Raw genomic sequence first — 17,753 nt, 5'->3', positions numbered from 1 at the left:
AGCTGGTGTCCCCCCTTTGGCAGCCAAGCTTGGGGCCAAACAAACACCTCATGGAGGCAACCAGAGATTTGGGGAAAACACCTTCAGTGTTTCGAGATTAAAGGCAGGGTGTCAGCAAGAGCAAGCAGGTGCCCTCAGGATCTGCAGCTCCTGTCCTGGTTCCCCGGACAGCACTGTGCTCCCAGCCCCAGAGCCCCCACATGCCTCGGGTGTCAGGTGGGGACACAGCAATGGGAGGGACACGCAGCCCATTCCTGCCACAGTGCAATAACAGAACTGCTTGAAAACAAACTGCCTGTGGTTAGTGCAATGGAAAATATGCAAGAACATTCCTTTCCCCAGTACACACTTGCCCTCAACCTACTCCGCAGCTGGTGCAGAGCTCCTCCTGTGCCCCACACCTTCGGGTCCCAGCACTCCCCAACATCCATTTTTGTGCATCTCCTTGAACAAAGAGATTTCGTGACTTTTATTCCAACCATTAATCCACATCGCCTATGTCATGGTACACTCCAAAACTCCCTTCAGGACCGCCTGGGTGCTGAGCAGATGTAGGAGAAGCCTTGTCCCCATATCAGTGAGGGCAAACATATCTCTATTTTGGAGAATACTGCTTTCCATTGTGGCCCAAGGTCACCCACAACAACAAGAGGGGTTCAATGTTATAACCAGTGCCACCAAGATGACAATTACTTTTCCAGATTTATGAAAAACAAAAATCATTTAAATATTGCATCATATAAACAACCTGGTTCTTGAGCATAGGCTTATTTATTCCTTCCCAAACCAGATGTGCGGTAGAAGATGTCAACGCAAAGAGACCACCAAACAAATGTTTTCTACAGACACAGAGTTTATCTAGCCTTCATTGAAATAATCTGCTGTATCCCAGCAGTGAATGCTGCAAATTGACAATGATTTCCATGTTTCCCCGACTTTCTGGCATGCATATGGAAGTGTGTTGCTATAAAACATAGGCAAGAATTTCAGACTAATTAAAGGGATTTTATCTGGTTAAAATCATATCTTCCTTTTTTTTTTTTAACAGACATCTCCTTGCCTGTGTTTTCTAAATAGCATCTTAGATTATTAAAGTTTTACGAAGCTAATTTACATTATGCTGCTTATTGTCTTCTGTTTATTTTTGCATGTCTCCCTGTATAGTCTAGTCAGCCCTACCTTTCTTCCCCAGACCTAGAAAGTGCAAATCAATGGCATTTTCAGACTCTCTCGCCCGAAAGCAGGAGACAGGATGGATCAGTGGTTAGGGCACTAGACAGAAATACAACTCCCTGCTGCCAACATCCCGTGGGATCCCGAGCAAGGCGCTCGCCCGCTCTTTGTCTCTTTTCCCCATCTGTAAATCACCATTTTCCTAACTCACAGGGCTGTCCCAAAGCACACAACATTTCTTTTGAGCGAGATAATGAGGTACAGACATAGCTCGTAGCCACCTCTGTGCCTGCCACCACTGTTAATCAAAAAAAAGCTACAAAAGGACTGAAGGGAGCTGCCTGCTGTAATTGTAGGTAGGAATGAAGCTGTAGGTGAAACATCTGACTTTGAAGAAAGGAGATACATGAAAGTGTGCAAGGGCGCTTCAGTCCCTGAGGTGGAATGTAAATACAGCTTTCCCAGCAAACACTCTACTCCAAAATTGGAGTAACTTTATTCAGGCATAAACACTGCACTTTAAATAGCACAGCAGTGTCTTATCTGCTTATCTTGACTATTAAGGAACCCTTTGTTTTCAGCAGATTGCCACTGGCCTGAGTGATGATCTTGTGATTCCTGCGGTGGGTATTAACCAGAATAGGATTCTGCACAGCAGCCAGGGATGCCTGTTTTTCCCTGGTGAACTCTTCACACATTGCAGACAGCCTGTCCAGGTGTGGCTGGAGCTGCACAGAGGAAAGTGTAGGGAAAGAGGAAGGCAGGACCTTCTTCTTCTCCACTACATGCCACCCTGACATCTTAGAGGTTATTTATGGCCTTGAAGACACGAAGCACATTCCCAAAAGTCCCAAGTCATCCCTCAAAAGGGCATCCTAAGGCAGCTGACCCAGAACATTGCAGGCTGTGGTTTCTCACATGTATCTCTCCCTGCCCTACTGCCCAATGTAAAGCAGGCAGGTACCAGAGCATCAGAGGCAGGTCCAGATCCCTCTCTGAGCTCTGTTAGAGGCTTAGGTGTCCCCAGTAAATCAATATTGTTACCTTATGAAGTCTGAGAAATCAAGCAAAGGTTCTGGAGCAGAATCTGTAAAACACTTTATTTAATCCAACCGGTTGTTCCCTCTGTCTTCTGTACTGTAAAATTCAACAGGAAGATACACGAAAGGATGATGGTATAGAGTTTCCCATCTCAAACAAATAAAATCCAACCCAGAGTCCAAAAGAATTTCCATCTAACAGCTGATATAAACAAGTCTGGGGCACCAGGTTAGCTCCTTCTCTGACAAAGGCAGCATCAGGCAGGGTGGCCCTGCTGCGGTTCTGGCCAGACTAAAGGGGAAGGGAGCTGAGATAACACTCATATCACACCCCATAGGACTCACCTGGGAGACCACCCAGGCAGCCTGGTAGGCTGGGCCTGGGCAACTCCAGTGTGCAATGGCCCTGGTAAAAACATGAAATATAGTAACGAACAGGTTTTACTATAACTGAATTCCCAGAACTTGGCTGCGCTGGTAGGAGTCCAGTTCACTGGCACATTGCAGGGGGTCAGGAGCTGCACTGTTCTTTGGGGCATGATGTTACATTCTCCACAGGCCCATTCAATCAGTTCAAAACTCTATATAAATACCAATGAACGTGTTCATCCAAACTGCTGTGGATGCTGGGTTACATGAGCTCCTAAAGCATGTGCTAATCTCCAGCAATGGGAACCATTTGTTTTCTAAAGGTTACAGAGTGATCAGGTCTCCTATTTGTAAGAAAACCCTTCAAGAAGAACCTAATTTATCTGTTTTCTCCTAGATACACAGGCTAGTAGCCATGATCTATCATTCAATTACTAGTAAAATAAAAATATGCACCACTGTACACACACTGGTGACAGCAATACCTATAATTACCGGGTAAAGCCCAGTTTGCCCTAGAACACTAGCTGGTTGTAATTACTTACATTTACCCAATTTCAGCTCATCATACCCCTGACTATGCAGGGATCAGCAGCACTTTTATGAAAACCCCTCTGAAGATGGTGGTGCCCATGGAGCGTTGAGTTGCCTTTGGGGAATGTGAGCACCAAGAACTGATCCATTCCATCAGTAACTCTGGTGATACCAGATGGCTCTCAGGATCAGCCCCTCTCTTGCCACCCTGAGGCAAGGGAAGCCCAGCCAGGCACATCTGCAGAATCACATTCATGCACCAGCACTCTCTGAGTCAGGATCAGCCCCAGGGAATCGCGGGCAGTAAGTGCAGATCCCATGGATAATGAGGGGCATCAACCAAGTGGACATGTCAAGATATTTTTCAAAGCAGAAGGCAAATAATTAAAAGCTTGTAAATGCTCTAATACTCATTTCTGATAAGAGCTGCTGATTTGAACCATGGGTACTCATTTATTCAGCAGGATGTTTGTTACAGCATGAACTTGACCTTAGCAATGTAACCTACGTCTGTGTTTCTACTCTGAATCAGGCTTCTAAGCAGCCCATACCTGGCATGTTTTTTTTACTGAGGCTTCATGAAATATTAAGACTTAGAAAGAAAATTAGAAGATAAATATTTCCTTTACTGAACACAGATGATTCCATTCTTCTTGCCACTGGTTTACAAGCATTTAAGGCAGAGATGGGTAGACAGAGCAGGAGCTGAAGGTCTTTCCAGGCCTGCAGCTGCTCAGTGGGAACACACAGAGCACCAATACAGAGCTGTACAAATGTCAAGACAGTGCCATTTTTGATAGCAGATTTTATGTAAAGTGCTTTAGCTCCTGAAACAGCTACTGGAAAAACACATGGAATCAAACTCAATCATCTGGGCAGAAATCATATTGGAAATATAGAAATAAAGAGATAAAGAGGAAAAAAGCAAAATACTGAAATGGTCTGTGTGATTTCAAGGGTGGCAGGTGGTTCCCAAAGGCTGTTTTACCTTTTTACCTGCTGTTCCTCAGGGCAGCTCAGGGGTACCCACTGTCACACACTCCTCTGCCATGGCTCACCACCGAGAAATTCCGTGACACCTCTTTGCCTCTTCCTTTGGGAGCCCATAACTGTTGTTCCAGCTCACAGCAAGTATTACTACTAGTCATACTGTTATCCAGCTGTTTGCTTTGAGAGTTTTATTAAAAGAAAAAAAGAGAACAATCATATTTAGCTTTATGGACACTTTTCTGTAACAAGACTTTTCCAGATGTTCTGCCCCTTGATGATGCAAGCCACAAAAGCATGTTTTATCATGACATAAATACAAAGCAAGATGAAAGTCATGGAAATGCCTGTGTGTTCTTTTCTTAACACAGCTGTATTTGAGTTGGTTTTTTGTATCTGTCAGGCATAAATCAAATGGGGGAAAACAATCCTGAGAAGTCATCCATTCCTTGACAGAGTCAGTGTTTTCTGTCACAAATATTAGTCTTTGTCAAGAATTGTTCTCCACTATAAATTTCCACTTCAAGCATTCACGGAGAGGTTAAGTTAAATGTTATTGAAGCATTTCCAAGCCTGGACTGGAAAGTTCTGAAAGTTGCTACATTTATTGATCTGCATTATGAAAGATTAAGTAATGAGTACAGTGTAAGAGGAATGCACGTCAGCTATAATTCCTAATTTCTCTTCCCAGCAGTGCCAAAACATTCATGAGTGGCTATGGCCAAATTGCTGATTTGGACAAGAGGTTTTTTTCATATTTTCTGGAGACATGATAATTAATCATTAGTTTAGGTGTTCAGATGAAACTTCCTAATCAGTGAATACAAATAATTCTTTAGTTTAAACTTTTCACATTAAATTGTTGGAGCCCTGGCAAGCAGGATATCATATAAATGAAAAACAGGCTGAAGTGATAAAAAGTGTTACTGTGTAAGCACAAAATACAGCCGTACCAGGAGAAAGAGCAGCCAGTTTTTTCTGACGTTTCCCAAGCAAAGCACTACTTGCGGCGAGCCCTCGGCTGCACATTACCTATATCCTGTATGAATGAATCCCTTTTTTGTGTGGTTGTTCAAAGCCAATGTGTCCGTTTCTACAGAAGCACCCACAGGATCACCGAAAACCACATATTCAGTTCTTGTTAATGTCAGCAATGACGTACCAGAGCACGTACTTGTTTGTCCTGTAGAAATACAGGACTTCCACCGCTTGAGCATGAGCCTGCTGCCGAACGCCTGTTCAGATAGAAAAAAAAAGAAGAAAAAAGTTGTTGACATGAGAGGAAAAACCAGGTTTCCTGTTTGAACTCTGACAGGTACTGGAAGATATGAGTAACATCAAATCTTGGTCTGCTCTAAAGGCAGTCTGTGGTCAGGGGGTTCTCACATTTGTTTGTGTGGAACAGCTTTGAATTGTTTGCAGATACCGCGCAGAAGAAACTCAGAGATCCTTATCAGGGTGCAGGGCCTGTTATGAAATATGTGCGTTTGTGAGTAGGTTACAGGAGATCAAAACGGCTCCAGATGAGATGCCTCACATGCTGTAAATGTGGTAGATGCTCCCGAGATACCTCTGAAAATATCACATCGCAGTGTTGTCGAGTACAGGCAGTAGCCACCCTTCTTTCCATTTGTCACTGTGTGGCAGGCGAATGGAGTTTGGGGGATTTTTTCCAGATCATTCTTTGGGGTTTTTTTATGTGTGTGTGTCTGTCTGACTGTTCAAATTAAAAACTTTCCTTGGTTATGATTTTCACTAACAGAACTACTCAAATGGTTTCTGAAGGGGAAACCTGCAGCAAGGACAGACAGGGGAGATTCTGTGTGAGTGGTACAGACTATTCTCCAGCAGCAAGGAAAGTGAATAGACCTGGATGGGGATGCAGCAGGCAGAGCCCTTGGTGAGCCAACAGGACAGGACAGGACAGGACCACAGCACCCAGCCCAGCTCTGAGAGGGGCTGGTGAGAATTGTACCATTTGTAAGAGACTTCCCAAAGTGCCCTGTCAAAGTGATCAGTCAAAACTGAAGCCAAAGCCCCGTCTCCCTCACAGCACAGCCAAAAGGATACTGCTTCCTCCCATATCAAAGATCAACCCCTACAAATTCCTCTTTCCTCACACCTTTGTGTGAGGCAAAGTCTAACCAGCTGACCAGACACTTTCCAGGAGCTCAGCCATCCCTGAACCAGGAGCTTGCCCTCCAGCCCAGGACTCCAGGTGTGAAGATCTCAAAGGGCCCTGCTTGGTCCCATCCTTGTGACAAGCAGCTCTCCAAGTCAGCATTCATATCTGCCCTCGGACACTTGCAATGCCTTCTCTTTTTGACCACCCCAACATCACAGTACAGTGCATTTGTATACAAAAAACTAAGCCTCCACTTTCCCCACACTCTAATGTAAAACACCTCTTTCAAAAACTCTATTAAAAGGCCTCCCAGAGCCCTGCTAAGCCCAGGTGTATCAGGGAACACAGCTCATTCACAGCTCCATGTCAGCTTAATGAGCATTTTAGAGCTGCTTCGGCTCATTCACTGAGGCAAAGCTCTCCTCAAAACTGTGAATCACAAATTGATGGCATCAGAGCTCTTGTAGCCCAAACTGAGCCCATGCAAGGAGCTTCCAACAAAACCAGAGGCAATTCTGCATACACTGCCGAGGAAGGGAACATGGTGCTCCAGGAGGAACACTCTCCTTGGAGAACATTAGCACCTTGATACATTACCAGGAGACCACCACATCCATTCCAAACCAAACCATTCAGGGATTCCATGATTTATTTTTATTTCAATTTTTCCAGCTCACATGTGAGCTGCTTCTACTACAGTCAGTGCCCACAGAAAGCAGGTTTTCACTTTGCAGGCTGTAATACACATGGAAGTAAATTGAAAACTAAAACCATTGAATCAAGGAACAGAACAATTCCCTAGAACAACACCAGCCAGTTGTGGCTCAATAACAGTTGGAATTTATCTGGGCTAGTCATAAATCCATTTAGCATGCAAAAGCCTTTCTTCAGCTACTTGTAGTAACTTCTAATAAGCCTGAAGCAGAAAAAAACCTACAAGTTCCTTACAAACCTGATGCACGTTACAGTCACAGCACATTAGTGTCAGAGTACACAGCTGAAGGATCAGAAACTCAGTAAATAATTATCCACTTAAAATACTAAGTACTGTGTTTCTCTTCATTTCCAAGCTAGAACCCTGTCAGATAAACTGATGATTTTCTGCATTAGTTTTTGTAAACTTAGTGGAGTAGGAGTTTTTCCCCAGGATCCTGGATGGATTTTGCCAGCTGGGTTTTAAGTGCTGGTTCTGGTGCAGAGGACACAAATGCAATATTAACAGTATGTTCCCAATGGTCTGATACAGAAATTGCCCTGGTTAACTTAATATCTGTGTTAAGAGCTTTCATGAACCACAGCTGTAAATCCTCCTGGCACCAAAATCATTGACCACTTACTATTTATTTGAGGATATCGGGATTAAGCCATAAATTTTTTTTGTAGTAATTCATACCAGTGTCATTCCGAATGGACTTGTATTATCAAAAGTACAGTATTTAAAAAAAAGTATTAAAATATGAAAATTAACTATATGAAAAATAAGAAAATCCTGTAGAATCATAACTAGAAGTAATATTGAATTGATTCAGTATGACACGGTGGCAGTGAAAAATACTAAAAAATGGGAACCCTGGTTGTTTATCTACAGCACTTCAGCATTATAAACTTACAAGACTGAAGAGTTTGTCTTAAGTACTAATCAATTGCAATTTTTTTAAATAACTTTTGAAGTAAAACTCTTTGAAATAACACATCACAGATCTTTGTTCCTTTGAGTCTCCAAGAACCTATGTGAATTATTACATTAAAAGTGCTGATCCTATTGACTCAGTCTTGTTTTAGCAAATAATAAGGCCAGGTGTGCTCATAATCTTTCTATATTTTGAATGTTAATGGTCAATCAGGAAGATAATCAAATTTAACCAAGAAATAATCTTAATTCAATTATTAAATATAATTTCTGTTCATTATATTCTTTTAGTACAATTTCAATAAGGAATTTTCCCTTTTTAACTCTTTATGTTTAAATGCTGCTACCAAATGTTCTCTTATTTGAATAAAATAACAAGAGTCCTTTTTGCCTTACTTAAATTTCTTCTTTTCAACTTCTGCTTTTATTTTGGATTTTGAGACAGCCAATAAGGTGCAAAAAGAACTCTGTGTACTCAAAGCTTTATTTCTTATATCCAGACTTTCCTGGTAACAAACACACAATACAGTCCTGCTCTGAAAATTCCACCGTATCACTCAAATTCCACCTATCAACTGCCACACACTATATGTGCCTCCAGCTCTGAATTAATATACATTCATCAACAATATTATCTGATTTTATGTTATCAAATACAACATGCAGAAGCCGAGAAACAAAGTAGTTTGCTGGCTTATTAAAAATAAAAGAAATATTTAAAAACATACTTTTAACAAAGCAACTCATTTTCAAAGTGTCAAAACCTTTTTGTCTTTTTCTTTTTTTTTTAATTCTATACTTTCAGAATATCTAACCACAAGCATTTGAGCAAACTAGAGAAAAGAAACTGTTGGTAATGTTCTGCACGTTTCAAAAGGCAGCAGGATATACACACAGTTTATGTTTCTATCTATAGAGAGCTGCAGGCAAACGTACAGTGGAACAAAGATAGACATCAAGATATATTTGTACCTGCTGCTTGTGTGCATGCATGGAGGTAGATTCTTAATGAGATAAGTAAACAATGGAAACTTTTAAAATTCATAGTTTTAGTGTGCTCAGCTCTGTATTTCTCTCTTACCTCTTCAGTAATAAATTTTTATGTGCTTTCCGTGAGTTACAGCCAATCCCAAAGCATCCAGCACTGCTGGGAGAGCAGATGTGGGCTCTGGGTCTGGCTTTGACCTGCACCAAAGCACAACCAAACATATAAAAGTGAAATAATTTTCTTTAATTCAAATATTTCTTTGGCATTTTGGGAGAAAAACAATTTCTGAACTCCTGAGCGAAGCAATTGCAACATGGAAGATCCTAAGCAGAATTCACCTGCACGCTTCTCATCTCACTGCTTGTCCCCGTGGCTTTGTCTGCCCAGAGGACAGGTGGGTTCTGTACCAAAGCCCAGAGCCCCGGCTGAACCCGCAGTGAAGCTCCTCTGACCCAGATAATGCTTTATTTATAGCTTATAAAAAACTGAGCACATGTTTGGGGGGAAAAAGAGAGTCCATCATCAGCTAGTGGGAATCAGTAAAGCCCTGGGGGTTCAGCAGAACTATGATAACTCACACAAGATTCAGTTCAGATGACAGGAGCCAATCCAGAAGTTGATGAGATCCATGTGCTAATTTCCCAGCACTGCTGGAAGAGCCATTCAAGTGTCCACAGAAATCACCTGCTTCTAGTAAACAGAAAAGCAAATTGCTTATTTTTAAATAATCTTTCTTTTCCCTTTTTCTGGCAAGGATTTAAGGAAGCAAAAGGTATTAAAAAAATATTTAAGAGACCATGCATTATATTGTAATAGCTATGACGTTGTGTTTCAAAACCCCAATCCTGTGTTAAATATTCATCCCAATACTTAAGAAATTCCAAAGAGGATATACATTTCTTTGCAATGAAACTTTAAAAATTAATTAAGTGAAATAATCAAATCCAGTAAAATCCAGAAGATGACTGACTAATTTTGCTTTCTTACAGAAATCCAGTGGCTTCAAGAGTCTTCTTCTCTCCTCGTGGTTAATAGAGTTCAGTTGTAAATTGATGGTTTCTTTCTTGGTCTTGGTAAAAAAAATTTAAATGTAAAACTTTGATAGTACAATTTGTCTGTAAAACCAGAATGGGAAACAGAAGTTGAGTAATAGGCTGAAGGCTTTCCTGAATTTATCATTCCATTCTCCAGTAAAGATCCCCTCAGTGCCCAAAACCAGGAAGAATTGTGTTGCAGTAGGTTTGGGAATGAAAAAAAAAAGGCTATTCTTGAGGTACACCAAATAAGGGTATGTGAACCAAAATACTGTAAAATCATTTAATGTAGCATAAGTTAAAACAAATTTTACCCTTCCTGGGGGTTTGAAGCAGTACACTGGAACCTCAGTATTTCTTGGACATCAAAAATAGCATCTGAGTGTAAGAGAAAGTCTAACACATGGGCAGGTACACAAGTAAAATGTCAGATCCTTTAATATAACACATGGTTGTGTTTCAGCTTGTGCAAAATCCAAATTTTGAGTGTTCACTAGAAATGAAAGTTGGCACTTGGATGAGGCCAGCTTGGTATCTTCCATTTTATGTCTTTCTTCAAATTTCACAGGAGCTGTAAAAGCTGCACAGATTTTGTGGCAATCGCCCACTTTAGTTTATTCCAAGGTAGAGGGACAATATAAAGCAAGAAACAGAAAAATAAAGACATTATTAATTTTGAAAACATTGCTCTTAAAAGAAAAAGGTTACTCTCAGGTTACAAATGCCATTTTTCAGTTGATTGATTTCTCATTTGTAGTAAATGTTTCTGTGATTTTTTTTTTTTTTTTTTTTCACTTTCAAGGTCTGGGTTGTGTAAATGTTTTATTTTTGGCCACAACAGAGGCTGCTTATAATGCCTTGGTGAGTTCCTGGGGCTCCTTTTGATGCCATTTCAAGATTCTCTATAGTAACACATTTCTTGCTAATTTTACCAGCATCAATTTTATCCAGCCTATGTGTGGCTGGTAAACTTGAAAGTACTGCACGAAATCCAACGTTGGGAAATCACCATGGGATTTACTACCAGATTTCCACACTAACTCTTCAGTAGCTGGAAATCTGAGCTAAGAGCAGTAATTCTGTCCCTGCAATACAATACAAGCCTGTAAGTGCCAGGACAAAGCTTCCACTTCCCCAAACAAAACAAAAAGAAAAGGCATAAATTAACAAGAGTCATCTGCAAAGTGGGATACTACAATCCTCCCCTAAGTACTTTGTGTCAGGATGATTCCAGCTTTTTCGTTAAAATCCACACCACCTTCATGCTCCAGGGTGGTATAACTTCACTTTTTTAGCTTTCTGGTCATGGTCCCGCTCCCAGACACATTTCTTTCTTGGGATATCTGGAGTTACATTGACTCTCTGCACTCAATCCCAGTTCTCACCTGGCCACAACCACTGAACCAAGCGCCCAAACCCAGATCGTGCCTTACTCATAAGTTGCTAGGTACAGCACAAGATTTCCCAGACAGTAATGTGCACATCTATATGTGCATTAGTAAAAAAACTACTCTGAATGCAAACTTTCCTAAACCCTTTGATGACAGCAATAGAAAGTGGGACTGCAAGTGCTGATGCGACACTGCTTACTTACATTTCTCATTATTGTAACGAGCAGTCTACAGGCTCTGGAAACCAAGCAGCAGACAGGGACTTACTCTCCTGCAATTGCTACCTGCTGCTGATAAAACGTTATTGCACAGACAAATTCTGCCCTCAGACTTTATGTAAACACACGAACACTTGCAGGCTCACAAAAGGTGCCAACAGCACCACTTTTAATAGCAATTAGAAGGACAAGGCAAAAGGCAGAGTAATTATCTGTCTGGGGAAAATGCTGCGTTCAACCAGCCGCATCACACAGCACCTTTAATTGAATGGCAGCAAAATGTACAAGTAAAGAGGACAACGGGAAAGAATCTGAATAGCATTTGGTCCCAAAGACACCCAGAGCCTATGGCTGCATCATCCTCACTGCCCAAGAAGCTGTTGCTCCTGCGCTGAAAACAATGGGAAGTTTTCTCTGTGGAAACCATGGTGTGCTCTCTACGACAGGAGAAAATAAATTTTCAAAACAGAAACCCTAAAAGGATGCAGGATAGCGCACACCACCTGGAGTTTCAGAAAGCCAGAAGTTTTGTTTAATTTTTCTAAATTTGTTGTATTTCTGGTTTGGTTTTATTCTGTTCCACCTCCTTTTTCTCTCTTTTGAGTCCTGTTTTACCATTATTATTTAACTCAAAAGGTCTTTGTCTAAATATTTCCAAGCTACCCGTGGAAGGCTGTCTTTCAAGAGCCCTAAAAGTTACTACAGAAATGTATTTTCCTCTCCTATCTTCACAGTCTTTTTGCTTCAACAGTCTAGCTTTTCTTTCTGTGCTCCTCTTAAACAGCCCCCCACATGGCCACGAGCTACCAGTTTCCATTGACTTCACCGAGCTTTGGTTCACACTTTCTGTTTGAAAGTTTTCTGCCCCTTCTTATCTTCATATCCCTTTACTGCAGTGCTTCCTACCCAAACAGAAACTACTTGGTACAAGCTGGAAATCTCATGAGGCTGTGGCTCTCAGGTTGCTTCCTTTTCCCAAAGAAGGTAATGTTTTAGCCCTCAGGGGGATTCAGTAACTCCTGATCTGAACTTTCTACAAAAAGAGTTTTTCAGCCATAAAAAAAGCCTCAGATTCGGTCATATTTAGACAAAACAGTTGGGGGTACTTGGCCACTTTTAGCGCTATAAAGTCTGAGTGATTCTTCAGCATGAGTGTCAAAGGGGCTACCCCCATTCCCCAGGACCTGGGTGTCCAGCCATAGCTAAAGAGTCAATCAACACCTCATTATCACATTGGTTCATCAAAGATCTTAAGGAAACTCAATTTCCAGATAATGTGGACATGGAAGCCTTTGCAAACACATCAGAGAAGAAGAGGAAGAGCAACATGATCTCTACAACAGAAATAAAAATGGATGAAGTCCCATATGGACAGGTATAAATGAAATGAATAAGCACAAATACACCCCTGCAGATATACCTTGTGAAAGGGTAACACCAAACAGGAGTGGTTTGTTTATAAAAAAAAAAAATAATAAAAGGAACATGCAGTATTTCCTGTAGAATACACAACAAAATGCAACAGCTGTGTTCTGTGTCGATGTGGTCAGCCATTTTGGGGATTCAACTTCAAGAAAGATTTGGAACAGTTGGAGAGAGTGCAAGAATACAAAAGCCAAAGAGAAGAATTATCAGACAACCTGAATATATGGCCCATTAGAGAGGACTAAGAATTACGAGGTTGCTGAGCTCAGTGAATGGGCCACCAGCAAGGGAATGATATGACCATGGTTTCTAAAAGACATCCAAGCAAGAAAATATTTTATTGGGCATGTCTGCAGAAAATTCAGTGAGGAGGATGGACTTAGACTCTGGCAAGAAAGATTCAGGTTAGACATCAAGAAAACCCTCTAGTGAGAGGAAAGCACTGGAATCAGCTGACTGGAGAAGGTGTGGGGCTCCCGCATGGGAAGTCATGTAGAGCAGATGAAAGAGTTTTTCACCCGAATGATGAAGGCAGTTTTTCCTGTAGTGGTTCAGGGGATCAGCCAAAAGTACACGAGAAGTCCTTTCCCTGCTTATTAAACAGCTAACTATGGTTAGATTCTCCAGGCAGATCAAAGTGAACGCTAAACCAAGCACAATGCAACTTCAGATTCATGGATGTTGTAATGATACAATTTTCTACATTTTTTAAACCCTCAACAACAGTTAGTGACCAACCTTACCCAGAAAGTCCACAGAGATGATGCAATTTCACTCTGCTGAGAGAGATCTATGGTGGGAACAGGGAAGAATTCACCTTGATTGCTTTTCACTTGCAGTTCAAGATTTCTCCAGGAACAGGCTTGGCTTGTGTGAGGAGGATGGAGCACTTTTCCACAGGATGATCTCCATGGCAGACTTGGGCTCATATTTTCTTTCACAGTCTTTGTCTAACAACAATAACAACAAAAGCACTGGCGCAGCTCTCAGATCTCAGATCTTTTTCCTTGAGCAAAACAACTGCTGTCCCAGGAGCTCCTGCCTTATACCCATATCCTTCCCTTATTCTTCTCAGCATTGGCCAAGGCAAAGGTAAACATCCAACAGAACATCCTGCACTTCAAGCAGAAGCAGGACATTGTAATCGCAAACCCTGGGCCAAATCCACACATTACACTGATGATTTATCCCAAAGGAAGGTGTGGCCACTCATTTCAGCCATGGTCTGAATTATTGTTCACACACACTGTGTGCACAAGGCTCACAGAGGTTTTCCTCCCTTAACTGGCTTGATATTTACTTACACAATTATTTCATGCAGACTTATTGTTCAAGCTTTTTCTTTTGTTCTTGTAAAGATTAACTTCTTAAAAAGATGTTCAGCTGACAAAACACTCCAATATAGTTCTCTGGGGGTCTATTTCAAGACATTAAATACTTGGTGGTCATTATATTTCACTACTAGTACTTAGTGTTTTAGAAGTTGGGGTTTGTTCTACATATACACATAATTTATCATAAAAAGACTCCTAAACATATTCTCCAAACTTACTTGTCCATTACAGAATGAAATCTGTATGCTGTATCAAAGAGGTTAGGTTAACTCAAGTCTCAAAATGTTGTTATCCAAAACTAACTCCACTTGCAGACTTCAACTACTTATTTTCGAGATAAATATAAAAGTCCTTAGAACAGCAACACAGGCACATGTACCACACCCAGTCAGAAATCACAGAATTGCAGAATGGTTTGGGTTGGAAGGGACCTTAAAGCACATTTCATGCCAACCCCTGCCATGGGCAGAGACACCTTCCACTAGACCAGGTCGCTCCAAGCCCCGTCCAACCTGGCCTTGAACACTTCCAGGGATGGGGCAGCCAGAGCTTCTCTGGATAACCTGTGCCAGGGCCTCACCACCCTCACAGGGAAGAATTTCTTCCTAAGATCCAGTCAACCTACTGTATTTCAGTTTGAAGCCATTCCCCCTTGTCCTGTCACTACATGTCACTGTAAAAAGTCCCTCTCCAGCATTGCATTCCATCATTGTCACAAGAAATACCATGGTAGCAGGAATTCCAGCACACAGGAGACCGACACTGCAAGCACAAGTTCTGGTCTTCTGCACTCAGCAGATAATATTGATGGAGACTAAATCGTGATATAAAAAGCAAGTTACATGACATAACTGTGTCTCAATGACTGTTCCCGCCTGTAAAAAAAAGCCAGGCAAGATCTCAGACACTAGAGATGTCCTCAGAAAACGATTTTTGAGTCATCAGAAAGAACAGTCATGCTTGCCATGGATGCTTTATTCTGGGTAGATATTTAATGCAAGAAGCATTTGACGTGCCATACTCCTGCTTGCAGAGCATATGGCTACATGGTGGGACAAGGTATTCTCCGGTTGTGAAAGTTCCCTTAGCTAAGAGAGTGGGATCAGCCAGGTCTGTACCCAAAACACAACCTCCATGCATTGTGTGGATTTGGGAAGGGGAGAGAATGATGGCAGAAGGAGCCGTTCAGAACCCATCATAAAATAATATTGATAAATGAGAAGCTGTTCAGAGCAGGGCTAAGAAAATAATGAAGAGCCTGAGGGAATAGGTGGTAAAGGGAAGATTAGAAGAATTACGTCTGGATATCTTTGACCAAAGGAAACAGTCCAGGAAGGTCTGACAGGTACCTGCTTCACACAGGGGGGTGGGGCAGAGCAGGTGGGGTGGGGTAGGATGGATATCTGGGAGCAATTACAGGAAGCTGAATAAAGAGAAATTTAGACTCAACATGAGGAAAGAAAATCAAAGAAGAAAATTAGAATATGGAATACTTTGGGGGTAAAAGGGTAATTTGTAGAAACTTCTTCACTGGAGAATTCAAAAGCCAGCACAATAAAACACTAACAAATATTCAGCAAGGAGAATCATCCCTTGTGAAGGAGGGAAACGGTCTTGGTGATCCACTAATGCTTTGCCAGATGTAAGATACAGTGCTCTATTTATACCTGACCACATCATGGGATGCAATGAGGTAAAGTTCAACATCCTCACTTCTAGGAGAGTCTTTTCTTGATATATCTGCTTCCACATGAGCTGTGTTTGATGCAGGTCCATAGACGTGAACTTCTGTTGTGCTCCAAGACATGACCACCAGTGCCAGCAGGAGCCAAGTATAAATGGTGTCAGTCTGAATGGCAATCAGAGAGCAGGAAGAGCTGCCAGATGCTGCCCTCACTCTGGAAGGGTAAAACTCTGGCACAAGGAGAACAACCTCACAGCACGCACTGCTCCAGAGTTTACATCTACGACACAAACAGTGGTCTCACTCCAACATTTGTTTCAATAAACACTGGGAGAGCTTCCAAAAGCCTGCTGTAGGCAGTTATGAAAACTAACCATTGAGCCATTATATAAATGATCTTCCAGGCATTCATTATTATGGTTAGTGCTGGAAAATAACACGACTTTGAGGGGCTTCCACAATAGTAGAATCTTGTTTGTGATCCCAGAGGCTCTATTCAAGCACATCAGAATTAGTTTAAGTTCTAACTGAATTGAGAAACACTGTGGGGTTAAAACCATTATTGCATCAAGATTAAATACATCTGTTATGAAAAACTCCTCTGCTTTGCATACATGATTCAATAAAGACTCTTAGAAGGATAATTGTTTTGCCCAGGTTATTAACTAGAATTTTCTTACCTTTTTTTTTTTATTATTACTCCTCTGAATAATTCTTAAGGTAAGCAACTCATAATTGTGCAAGAATTGCATTAAGTGGAATGCTCTATCCTGAGTGTCCATTCCTGGATATTATATTCTATTACCAAAAGCCATCCCTGCATTAGGAAGTTAATTTTATATTTCAATAAACTAAAGCTGACAGTTCATCTATGAAAAGCATTAAAAAAAAAAAAAAAAAGCACTGGAAATTATGTTCTGACTATCAGAGATTATGTCAAGGTGTGAATTAGGTTTGTACAAGATCAGAACTCGTTGAAAGCAGCGTCAGAAACAGGGATTTGAGCTTTGCCCCTTGAGCAGGGATGGCTCCCTAGTTCAGAGGTTAAACCACTTTGCAACTATTGACTCTTCAGAGAGATGTTCTTTCTTCAAAGCTCCGAGACGAATAAACAGGAATAAGAGTCTTATGCTAGACTAGTGGCCACTCTGAGCACCCGCTGGAGCCCCGAGCCCTGCCCAGCAAGCCGACGCTCCTCTAAGCACAACCTGCGTGGGACAGGCCGTGACGAGCGGCAGCCCCGCTCCGCAGGGAAGGCGCGGCCCCGGAGCTCCCCGGGCCCGCAGCGCCCGCCCGCGGCCGCCAGAGGGCGGTGCCGGGAGGGGCCGGGCCGCCCGCGGAGCGACCGCGCGAGTCCGGCCCCGGGCGGCCAGGGCAGCCGGATCGCTGGGATCACCGGGATCGCCGGGATCACCGCCTTGTGCAGAGAAACTGCGGCTGCCCCGTGCCAGGAGGGGCTCAAGGACAGCCTGGACGGGGCTTAGACCAGCCTGGTCTAGTGGAAGGTGTCCCTGCCCATGGCAGGGGGCTGGGATGAGATTGGCTTTAAGGTCCCAGCTTTAAGGTCTCATCCAACCCAAACCGTTCCATGATTCTAACCTAGCTGGAACCAGAGCCCTTGAAAGCCACATGACACTGATTATTATTTTTCCTTAAAGGTTTGATCCAGGAGATTCACTGGAATATACTTACCAGAACAGGTAGTGGCAGTATTCTCCTCTTTTCCAAAGAAGGGTTCAGAGTTAGGACGCGGTTCGGAATTTCAGGAACATAGGGCCATACCTCTCTCCGCCGGCTCAGAACTGCAGGAGCATAGAGCCT

The 17,753-nt window shown here is 42.1% G+C and overlaps 1 long non-coding RNA gene across 1 annotated transcript; it reads left to right on the top strand.

Annotated features, from left to right (window-relative positions):
- Nucleotides 1–948: 948 nt before the first annotated feature.
- Nucleotides 949–17,504, top strand: LOC121658198. The gene is made up of 3 exons (XR_006013873.1): nt 949–960; nt 6,554–6,558; nt 17,396–17,504. It is a non-coding gene; the product is annotated as an uncharacterized LOC121658198 (long non-coding RNA).
- The last annotated feature ends 249 nt before the right edge of the window (nt 17,505–17,753 follow it).

The sequence above is a fragment of the Corvus kubaryi genome, unplaced genomic scaffold (assembly GCF_017639235.1).
Source record: "Corvus kubaryi isolate FWS band 111438036 unplaced genomic scaffold, C.kubaryi_AGA036_p1.0 split2-37374, whole genome shotgun sequence".
In the NCBI taxonomy this organism is placed as follows: domain Eukaryota; kingdom Metazoa; phylum Chordata; class Aves; order Passeriformes; family Corvidae; genus Corvus; species Corvus kubaryi.
The sequence above is the reverse complement of the archived record's forward strand: the minus strand, read 5'-3'. Positions and strand labels throughout refer to the sequence as shown.